Consider the following 11,077-nt stretch of genomic DNA (forward strand, 5'->3'; position numbering starts at 1 on the left):
TACCTCAGACTTGGCACTAGCCTGGTCCTTTCCTGGCATCAGCCCTGCTCTTTCTATGGACCGCCTTTTGTCGTGTCCTGCGCTGGCCATTCCATGCCCTGCCCTGCCCTGACTCAGCCCTGGCCTTGGCATTGCCCTTGGTCCTGCCATATTTCTTGCCCTGTCCCTATCCTGGCCTTGGCCCTGACCCTTACCTTGCTCTGGCCCTGCCCTTGCCCTTACGCAGCCCCTGGCCCTGTCATGGACCTGCCCTGGACCTGTCCTGGCCCTGGCCCTGCCCTGCTTCAGACCTTGCCCTGGTTCTCCCCTGGCCCTGACCGTGAAATGCCTGGCCCTACCCTGGCCTTGCACTGCCGTGGCCCTTGCCCTGACTCTGGTCCTGTCACTGGAAAAGCCCCAGCCCTGTTGCTCGTCTTCCCATGGCCCAGACCCTGCCTTGGCCCTGCCCTGACACTGTCCTGGACCCTGGCTGTGCCAAGAACCTGCACTGTTGTTGCCCTTGTTTTGCTCCTGTCCCGAACCTGGTCCTGCCCAGGCCATGGCCTTGGCCCTGTCCCTGCTCTGGCTGTTCCCTGGCCCTGCTCAGGTCTTGGCACTGTCCCAGCCCTGCCCTGCCTTGGTCCTATGCTTTCCTGGCCCTGCCTTGCCTGCCCTGGTCCTGCCTTGGCCGTACTCTAGCTTTGACCCTGCGCTGGCCCTACCTTGGCCTTCACCCTAGCCTTGCCTGGGCACTGTGCTGGACCTGGCCATAGCACAGACCTGGTTGTGGCCCTGGCCCTGCCATGGCCCTGTCCCAGACCCTAGCCCTGCCAGGTACCTGTCCTGGCCCTGCTCTGGGCCTGGCTTTGTCCTTGGTTCTTAGATGACCCTGGCCCTGCCCCTGCCCTTGCCCTGGCACTGGCCTTGGATATGTCCGTGGTCCTAACCCCGGCCCTGCCCTGGAGCTGTCACTGTCTTGGCCCTGCCTTGGCCCTGGCCCTGGCCCTGGCCCTGGCCATGGCCCTGGCCCTGCCACAGCCATAGACCTGCCCTGGTTGGTCATGCCCTGCCTTTACCCAGTGCTACCCTGGGCCTGCTCCACCCTGCCCTGGCTCTGCCCTGCCTTTGGCCCCGCCCTGACCCCGCCTTGGCCCTCACACTGGCCCTAGTGCAAACCTGGTCCTTGCTCTGGCCTTGGCCCGGCATTGACCACTGCTCCTGACCCTGGTCGTGCCATGGCCCTGGCCCTGCCAATGATCCTGACAGTCCTGGCCCTGGCCCTGTCTTGGCCCTGTCCTGGCCCTGTCTTGGCCCTGTCCTGGCCCTAGCCCTGGCCTGACCCTGGCCCTGACGTGTATTTGCAGGGATCCTGTCCCTGATTTAGTCTTGCTCTGCCTTCGCCCGTCCCTCTCCTGGCCCTACAATGGCCCTGCCCCTTCCCTGGCTCTGCCCTGGTCTTGTGCTTACCCTGAGCGAGAACTTGACCCTGCCCCAGCCTTGTCCCAGACCTGGCCATGGCCCTGCCCCTGCTCTGGGCCGGCGCTGGCACTGGCATGGACCCTGGACCTGGCTCTTGGCTACTTAAGGCCATACCCTGACCCAGCCCTCCTCCTGACCCTGTCCTGGCCCTAAAATGCCCTGGCCCTATCCTGGCATGCTATTCTGGCCCCACCCCTGACCCTGTCTCTGTCCTGGCTCTAACCAAGTTGCTTGTCCTATCATGGCTGTGTTCCTGACATTGCCCTTTCCTGTTCCTGGCCCTGGCCCTGCCCTGTCCCTGCTCTGGCCCTGGTCTGAACCCCGACCCTGCAGTGGACCTGCCTTGGTCCTGCCTAGAGCCTGCATCTGGCCCTACCTCTGCCCTGGCCATACCGTTGCCCTGGCCTGGACTCTGATCCTGGTCCTTGTCCTGCCCCAGCTGTGGCCCTTGCCCGGCCCTGCCTGTACCTTGTTCTATCCTGGGCTGGCCCTGCCGTGGCCTGGTCTTGCTATTGCCCCGCCCTAGCCTGCCTTGCTTGTGCCCTAGATCTGCCCTGGCCTTTGCTCTTGTTTTGGCTCTAGCACTGACTCAGCCCTGTCACTGCCCTGGCCTTGCCTTGGCATTTGCCCTACTCTCTCTAATGCCTAGCTCTGGTCCTGCCCTGCTCTGCTCTTTTTCTGTCCTGGCACAGCCCTGGCCCTGGCCCTGCCGTATCCCTGGCCGTGGTCCTGCCCTTATACAGTCCTGACCCTTCCACTGCCCTGGTTTTGACCTGGTCCTTGGCCATACAGTGACCCTGTCTTTACCCTTTCCTAGCCCTGCCAAGGACTCGTCCTGGCTCTGTCATGGCCCTGGTGTTTTCTTGGATTTGGATGTGTCCTGTCCCTTATTTGCCCCGGCCCTTCTCTGGCTCTGCCCTTCCACTTCTCTAGGGTAGGGACAGCGTCAGGATCAGGCCGGGGCAAGGTCAGGACCAGGGTAGGGCCTTGGTAAGGCCTAAAGATGGGAAGGGCCAGGGCAGCGGCAGGGCCAGGGAAGGGTCAGGGCCAGGGATATGGTAAGACTAGGGGCAGAGCCAGCGCTAGGCCTGTGCCAGGGCAGAGCAGGTGAGATTACATTAGGCTATTATTTACAAATTTTGTTTTATATTTTTAAGGTAACTATAGTATAATAATAATATCTGTATTATGTTGTTTGTAATAGCAGTAGTATTTGTAATAAATCATTACTAAATTTTAACTTATACTTTCTTTGCTTCAGGTAGTGTTCTATGAGTATAATTTTATAAATACGTATATTTGTGAGGCATCGATTCTCACAATTACTCTCTGTGCTAGGTACTTATGGCATCCCTATTTTCCTAACATAGGAAACAGACCTAACGAGGTTAAGTACTTGGCCAGATTACTCCCAGCACTTTGGGAGGCCAAGGCAGGCGGTTGGCTTGAGCTTGGGAGATTGGGACCAGCCTGGACAACACTGTGAAACCCCATCTCTACTAAAAATGCACAAAAATAGCTTATTAAAGTTTCTTGTATCATTCTGGTTACAAAACACTGGTCAAATACACAGGGCATGGTTTGGGCAGGGCCGGGGGCAAGGTCAGGCCAGGAATGGGCCAGGGCCAAGGCAGGGCCAGAGCTAGACTTGGAGGTGTCCTGGTGCTGATTTGCCCTGCCCCAACGTTGGCCCAGCCCTGCTCTGGCACTTCCTGCCATGCCCTGTCCCTGGCCTGAGCATTGGCCCTGGCCCTGTCCTGCTTCTGGCCCTGTCCTGGAGTTGACCAGGTGTTGCCATGGCCTAGTCCGGCCATCGCCTTGCCCCCGGTCCTGGTGTTGCCGTGGCCCTGCCTTGGCCCTAGCTCTGCCTCAACCCTCGACCTGCCCTGACCCTGCTCAGCCCTGGAACTACCCTGACTCTGCTTTGGTGCTGGTCCTCTCCTCTCTATGGCCTGGCTCTGGCCCTGCCTTGTACATGCTCTGACCTGCATGTCCCAACCTGGGTCCAGCCCTGGTCCTACCGTGTTCCTGGCCTGCCTGTACCCTTGTTCTGGCCCTGACCCTGCCCTGGCCCTCTTCTGGCCCTTCCTTGGTCCTGCTCTGCCCTTCCATGTCCTGGCCTTGCCCTCACCCTGCACTGGCCCTGCACTGGTCCTGCTCAGCCCTGATACTGCCTTGACCCCGACCCTGCCTTCTCCCCAGCCTTGTCCTTGCCCTGCCCTGGCCTGACCCTGGGCCTGCCATGTCCATGACATGGCCCTGGACCTGCCTTGCCATTCTCTGTCCTGGTCCTGTATTGTCCCCACCATGCTCTGGTCCAGCCCTTGCCCTGGCCCTGTTGCCAGTACTGCTACTACTATAGCCCTGCTCTGTATTTGGCCATGCCCTGTGTTACCGTACCCCTGCCCTGCGTTGGCCCTGGCCCTACCCTGGCCTCCTCTTATCCAGGCCTGTCCCTACCCTGGCCTTTTCCACCCTGGCCTTTTCCACCCTGGCCTTTTCCACCCTGGCCTTTTCTACCCTGGCCTTACCGTTCCCTGGCCTTGTCCTGCCCTGGCCCTGTGCTGTCTTAGTCCTGCCCTGGCCCTACCCTCACCCTACCCTGACCCTGCCCTACCCTGGCCTTGCCCTGCCATGACCTTGCCTTTGGCATGCCCTGGCTCTGGTTCTGCCCTGGCCCTGCCCTTGCCCTGGACCTTCCCTGGCCATGTTTTTTCCCTGGTCCTTCTCTGGCCTTGCCCTGGCCCCTTTCTGGTCCTGCCGTGTTTCTGGCCTGCCCTGTCCATGTCCCAGACCTGGCTCTGGTCCTGGACTTACCTGTCCCTGCCCTGCCATACGCTGACCCATTCCTTGCTCTACACTGAACCTGGCCTGCCTTGGCCATGTGCTATCCTTGCCCTTCCCTGACCCTCTGCTGGCCCTGGCCCTGCCGTGGGCCTGGCCCTGCCATGTCCCTGCCCCGGCCCTGGTTCTGCTGTGCTTTGGTCCCTGGCCTTGGTCCTGACTTGTCGCTGGCTGTGACCCTGCCCCTGGTTTTTCTTTGGCCGTGACCCTGTCCCCGTTCTGTCCTAGTCCTGGCCCTGTCCCAGTTCTGGTCCTGCCCTGGCCCAGCCCTGACTGGTCACTGCACTACCTTGGCCCTGCCCTGCCCAACGCTGCCCTTTCCGGCGCCCTGACTTAGCCATGCCCATGGCCCTGCCCCGGGTCCTGCCATTGTCCTTACCCTGCCACTGGTCCTGCCATATCCCTGACCCTGACTTGGCCCTGGTCCTCATCTGGCTCTGGTCCTGCCCTGCTTCTGGCCCTGCCCTGGCACTACCTTGGCCCTGGCCCTGCCAAGGCTCCCACTTTCCCTGGCCTTTCCTTGACCTTGTGCTACCCTGGCCCTGCCATGCCATGGCCCTGCCTCTGCCTTGGCCCTGCTCTGGGCATGGCCTTGGCATTTGGCCTGGCCCTGCCCTCCCTGCCCTGGACCTGCCCTACCACTACCTGGCCTGTCCCAGCCCTGCCCTGGCCCCCTCCTGGCTCTGTCTTGGCCCTGTGCTACCCTGTCACCCTGTCCCTGCCCTGTCCTGGCCCTGCCCTTGCACTGGCCTTTCCCTGGCCCAGGCCCTGGATTAACAAAGCTGTACAATCATCAATCACCACTGATTCTGTGCAGAACATTTTCATCTTCCCAAAAAGAAACCTGTTAGTAGTCACTCCCCGTCCCTCTCCCCTCGCAGCCCTTGGCAACCACTATTGTAATTTTTTGTCTCTGTGGATTTACTTACTCTCAACTAGACATTTCGTATAAATGGAAACATTCACATGCCTTTTGTCTGGCATGTACCAAGATTTTTGAAGTATACTTTTTAATTTTTGTCTGATGTTTTCTAGATTTTAAAATTTAGATTTTTTAATCTTTCTGGATTTAGTTTTTTTCGTTTTTGGGTTTTTTTTTTTTTTTTTTTTTTTTTGAGACACAGTTCTTGTTGTTCAGGCTAGAGTGCAATGGCATGATCTTGGCTCACTGCAACATCTGCCTTTGAGGTTCAAGCAGTTCCCCTGCCTCGGTCTCCCTGATTTAACCTGGTTCTGCCTTGGCCTGTGCCCGCCCTACCCCTACCATGGCCCTGTCCCTCCCCTGGCTCTGCCCTAGTCCTGTGCTGACCCTGACCCAGACCTTGGCCCTGCCCCAGCCTTGTCCTAGACCTGGCCATGGCCCTGCCCCTGCGCTGGACCGGCGCTGGCACTGGCATGGACCCTGGCCCTTGCCCTGGCCCTTTGCTAGTTAAGGCCATACCCTGGCCCAGCCCTGGTCCTGATGCTGTCTTGGCCCTAATTTGCCCTGGCCCTACCCTGACCCTGCTATTCTGGCCCTGGCCCTGGGCCTGTCCTGGCCCTAGCCCCATTGCTGGTCCTGCCATGGCCCTTGTCTTGACATTGCCCTTTCCTGGTCCTGGCCCTGGCACTGCCCCAGCTCTGGCCCTGGTCTGAACCCTGGCCCTGCAGTGGACCTGCATGTAATCCCTAATAGCTGGGATTGCTGGTATGTGCCACCATGCCTGGCTAATTTTTTATTTATAGTAGAGTTGGGGTTTCTCCATGATGGTAAAGCTGGTCTTGAACTCCCACCCTCAGGTGATCCGCCTGCCTTGGCCTCCCAAAGTGCTGGGATTACAAGTGTGAGCCACCATGCCTGGCTAAAAAATGTGTTTTAAAAAATGTATTACAAAAAAGAAAAAAAAAATGTAGCTAGATGTAGTGGCAGGCACCTGTGATCCCAGCTACTCAGAGGCTGAGGCAGGGAGAATTGCTTGAACCCGGGAGGTGGAGGTTGTAGTGAGCTGAGATCATGCCACTGCACTCTAGACTGGGCAACAGAGCGAGACTCCATCTCAAAAAAAAAAAAAAAGCTTATCATAGGGTTAAACTTTGGAAAGGATTTTCCATAAGAATCTTAACATAAAGATTCTTGAATGACATAATGTACAAGGTCTTTGATAGCAATGCGACCCAAAGCACAAAGATGTTTTACTAGTCTTGTTGGTGTCTCAGATGGGCTCTCGGTAAGTAATCGGGACATACTGTGAAATTTTAATTCTGTATAGACAGTTCAACTTAACAGGTTCGAGTGATACAGTCCAAATAGATGACTTTCTTCTGGTCTGGCTTAACATAAACCTTGAAAAATCTGATAGAGTAAATATTTAATATATCCTCAGTTCTTAACCACACTTCTTCCCCTTTTAGACAGCATCACAGGCAGGACACCCTTCCAATGGTACACACAATATTATGTACAGTTCTCACACAAGAAAGCACATAATCTCAGTGAGAATGATGTTCTCACAAGGTCAGTGATATTCAGTGTGCACAGTTGTCCGAGTGTAGGTATGAAACCAAATCATTGGCAAGAACCCCAGTCTGATTATTAATAATAAGAATCTACTTGTGACACAGCTTTTCTTTGTTGAAACAAAATATTGTTTTGACATCATGGTTGAAACATTGGTCTTAGGCCAACACTCTCTTTTATCTGTTGTTGTTGCCTAGCCTTTGAGCAGTATTTTATGTAGGGCAAAAGGCTCCTTCCTGTCTCTTTGGTCAAAGCAAAGGAGGAGTACAGATGACTGAGAGAGTGATCACGCTGCTGTGCCCACCTGTGAGATAGCCCTTGTTCCTGGGTTGCGAGATATTTTATGGTCAGGGTGCAGTAGAAAGAGCACACAGGTAGCAGTAAAGAGAGGTTACCCTGACTGCAGCTCTGCCTCTAACTTCCTGAGTAACCTCAGGCTAGTCGCACAGTGACTGCTCCCCACATTCCTTTTTGTAAGCTCCAAGGATCGAATCAGACAGTAGCCTTTAAGTTTCTTCTGAACTTTGATACTCAACAATGCCAATGATGTTGGCAGCAAGAGCTTCATAGATTATGGGCCTAGTGAAACATGAAAATACATGGCTCCTTGTTCAAAAATTAAGAATTTCAAGATGCAACAGCAGAGCATTGTAAACCAAGTGCACAACCCCTCTGAGACCAGGGCTCTCTGCAACTGCCCAGTCATAACCCTTGAAGACAGCCTGGTGTCAGCTTCCCATTACAAAGCTGATTTGTCACTCAGGGCTCAGAAGTTGGATCTTCCAGGCTGAAAGTGGGAGGAGAGCACATGCTATGCTAGTGACAGCCAGAGATAATACAAAGAGGACTTAACAAGGGCCCAGGCACAACACACATTGTTACACAGAAGAAAAGAGGGCCACCTACGGACTCAACACAAAAATGACCCTCTGTCCACATCTCCTCTCCAGGTTTCAGTCATGGTAAGGACTGTCCCAGATTTCAGAGCCTTCAAAGAAGATCTTAACTCTGAAATCTGGGCAAAGTCTGGGGATAGCAGTTTGTGTGCCACCTCACTCTCCTGTCTCTTTCTCTCTGAATTAACATCTTTTATTAGGAAGCCCAGCAGAATACAGTCAAGAAGCATATAGGTGACTGCCATTCCCCTCTTGCTGAAATCGCAGCCACTTAGGATCAGCGTGATGGTGATCAGTGGTGGCTCAGGCCTTGAACATGTGAGAATAGACTGTGTTGTCAAGGCACTGATGCAACACACTTCTGCCTGACTTGGTGCATTTTCTCAGGTCTCAGCACTCACAGCGGATGCTCATAATCCTACACACAATCCCCAGATGTCAATGAGGATCACTGGCCAGCCATACCTCAGTGCATGGGGGGTAGTAGGGATATCCACTAAGGCCCTACCTTCCACCACCCAAATGCTTCCGATCAGAGGGTTGAGCTTGGGTAATTTTGGGATGCGTGACAGGATGGTGTCAGCAGACTGGCCAAATCCACATTCAGTATTTCCCATCATGAGATCTTTGGTGTCAGGTGACATTAAAGACTGAGAGTGGTGAAAAAACACCTCTGGTGAATCACTTTCCAATAGGCTGAGAATGCAGCTTTCAAATCACTTCCATTACTTGGCTTAAAGAAAATGGAAAGCTAAGTGAAAGACAGAACACAGGGCTGATGGTCAGAGGACCTAAGATCCCGCTCTCAATTCCCACTTACAGACTGAATGACCAAAGGGAAGTCATTTGCCCTCGTGTATGTCTGCTTTCCCATTGAAAAATGGCAACAAACTACTTGCTTCATTGTGACCCTGTGACCAGAAAATGAGGCATCCTATAAAATACACATTTAAATATAAAATCACTGCCAGGTGTGGTGGCTCACACCAGTAATCCCAGCACTTTGGGAGGCCAAAGCGGGTGGATCACCTGAGGTCAAGAATTTGAGACGAGCCTGGCCAACATGATGAAACCCCATCTCTACTAAAAACACAAAAAATTAGCTGGGCATGGTGGTGAGTGCCTGTAATCCCAGGTACTCAGGAGGCTGAAGCAGGAGAATCGCTTGAACCTGGGAGGTGGAGGTTGCAGTGAGCTGAGATCCTGCCGCTCTACTCCAGCCTGGGTGACAGAGAGAGACTCCGTCTCAAAATAAATACATAAAAATAAAATCACTCTGCAACTAGTGGGTACAAGGGTACAACCTGAGTTTCTTTTTTTTTGTATGTGTATGTCTGTTGCCCAGGCCATCGCCCAGGCTGGTGTAATCTCGGCTGTCGGAGTAGATAGGATTATAGAAGTCCATCGCCATGCCCGGCTAATTTTTGTATTTTCAGTAGAGACAGGGTTTCACCATGTTGGCCAGGCTGATCTTGAACTCCTGACCTCAAGTTATCCACCCACCTCAGCCTCATGGGATTAGAGGTGTGAGCCACCATATGTCCCCATCATATTCTATTATTGGGCAAAACAAAATGTAAACCACGTACTCAAAACATCAAATATTGTGGGTGACAGCGACACTGGTATTCAGAAAGATGAAGAAGTGTAATTAAGAAACCAGACAAAGAAGTAAACATGCCATGTAACTTTCAAAAGACCAGCCACATTGTGTTTATTTTAATATTGTTTAATGGTAACACCTAATAAAGAGAGCGTCATGATGGTATGAACTAAATTTTCAGTCATAATGAATGCTACAAAACTTAACCTCCCAAGTTTAAATAGGCTACAATGTCTTGGGAAAAATGCAAGAAGAATTACTGATAAAGGTGACGGTTTTTCACACCTGAAAATAATGTTTTTCCTCCAGCCTATCTTGATCAACAACCAGCAGCAACATATTGCAGTGGCATGTGCTTGTCACTACATGCCTAACTTACTATAGACTGAGGATCATGGAGATTTTGAACGTAACTTCCCACATGACAGGAGATTAAATAGACCACATTGGAAGAAGGCAAGAAGAAGCTAGGTGTCTGGAGTACCAAAAGTAAACCAGCCAGTTCTAGAGGCAGGAAAACAGCAGAAAATATACTTTCAGATGGGCTACTTTCTCAATAGTTCTTGCTTGCAAGAGCTCTAGGGAACGTATGAGTTACTGGGTAAGAATGTGATAGAAAAGGGGCCAGCCTTGGGAAAATATGCAATGGAAGAAAACCAGTGTCTCCTCATTTACAACTGTCTTTCTTCTCTTCCTTTGTAATGCTTCCTTTCTTGGGCTATTCCTTCCCCTAGAATACCCTGCCTGTCACCCCATGAGAACCTGCTCTTGAGATGGCATTTCTAATACCTATAATGAGATGTTAGATCAATGCCTTATCTCTCAGTGTGTGTATATACATATTAAGCTTTCTGTCTATGCTGTGCTTTCTCATGCAGGGATATCAGACATTAATGAACCAGTTAAGAAGATACTGGGATGCAGAAGAACTTTCCCAGTGTCCCGGGAGCCGTTCTACACAACATCCTACACCATGGCTTTGGATCTGCTGTGCTTCGTTTCTTTACTTGTGAAAACAGAGTAACAGTAGCACCTGCCTCACAGGATGGTTCTGAAGATTAGAGGGTTCTTTCATGCAGAGCTCTAGAGCAGCTTGAATGGTATTGGTATATAGAAATACTACTAATTTTTGTACATTGACTTTGTATCCTGAAACTTTACTGAATTCATTTGAGTTCTGGGGGTCTTTGGGAAGAAACTATGGGGTTTTCCAGTTATAAAACCATATTACCAGCAAGGAGAGAAATTTGACGGTGACTTTTCATATTTGGAAGCCTTTTATTTCTTTCTCTTGCCTGATTGCTTTGGCTAGAACTTTCAGTACTCTCTGGAATAGAAGTATATATAGAGAGAATCCTCATCTTGTTCCTGTTCTTAAGGGAAGTGCTTCCAGTTTTTGCCCATTCGGTATTGTGTTAACTGTGGCTTTGTCATAGATGGTTCTTATTATTTTGAGGTACATTCTCTTTGATGCTTAGTTTGTTGAGGGTATTTATCATAAAGCACTTCCTTTGAGATTGAAGGGGCTAAAAATGGATAAGTTTGGTAGAGATTGGTTGTCTATGGTCTTTTGGGGGAGTTGATGGAGGACAGAAAGTGGATAACTAGGTATTGAGGGAGTTCATACATTGTTATGAATATGTATCAGAGAATTATAGAATATGAAACTGTAGCATTGAAAAAGACTTTGAAAGTTGTTGAAGATTGGGATATTGGTACCAATTCTTCATTTCCTGTGACAGTATATTGATACCATTTGCTGTGTAGTATTACCGTGCT

At 51.8% G+C, this 11,077-nt stretch overlaps 1 pseudogene; it reads left to right on the forward strand.

The window, feature by feature from the left end:
• The first annotated feature begins 2,513 nt into the window (after window positions 1-2,513).
• Window positions 2,514-5,735, forward strand: LOC139358366 (uncharacterized; annotated as a pseudogene).
• The last annotated feature ends 5,342 nt before the right edge of the window (window positions 5,736-11,077 follow it).

The sequence above is a fragment of the Macaca nemestrina genome, chromosome 15 (assembly GCF_043159975.1).
Source record: "Macaca nemestrina isolate mMacNem1 chromosome 15, mMacNem.hap1, whole genome shotgun sequence".
In the NCBI taxonomy this organism is placed as follows: domain Eukaryota; kingdom Metazoa; phylum Chordata; class Mammalia; order Primates; family Cercopithecidae; genus Macaca; species Macaca nemestrina.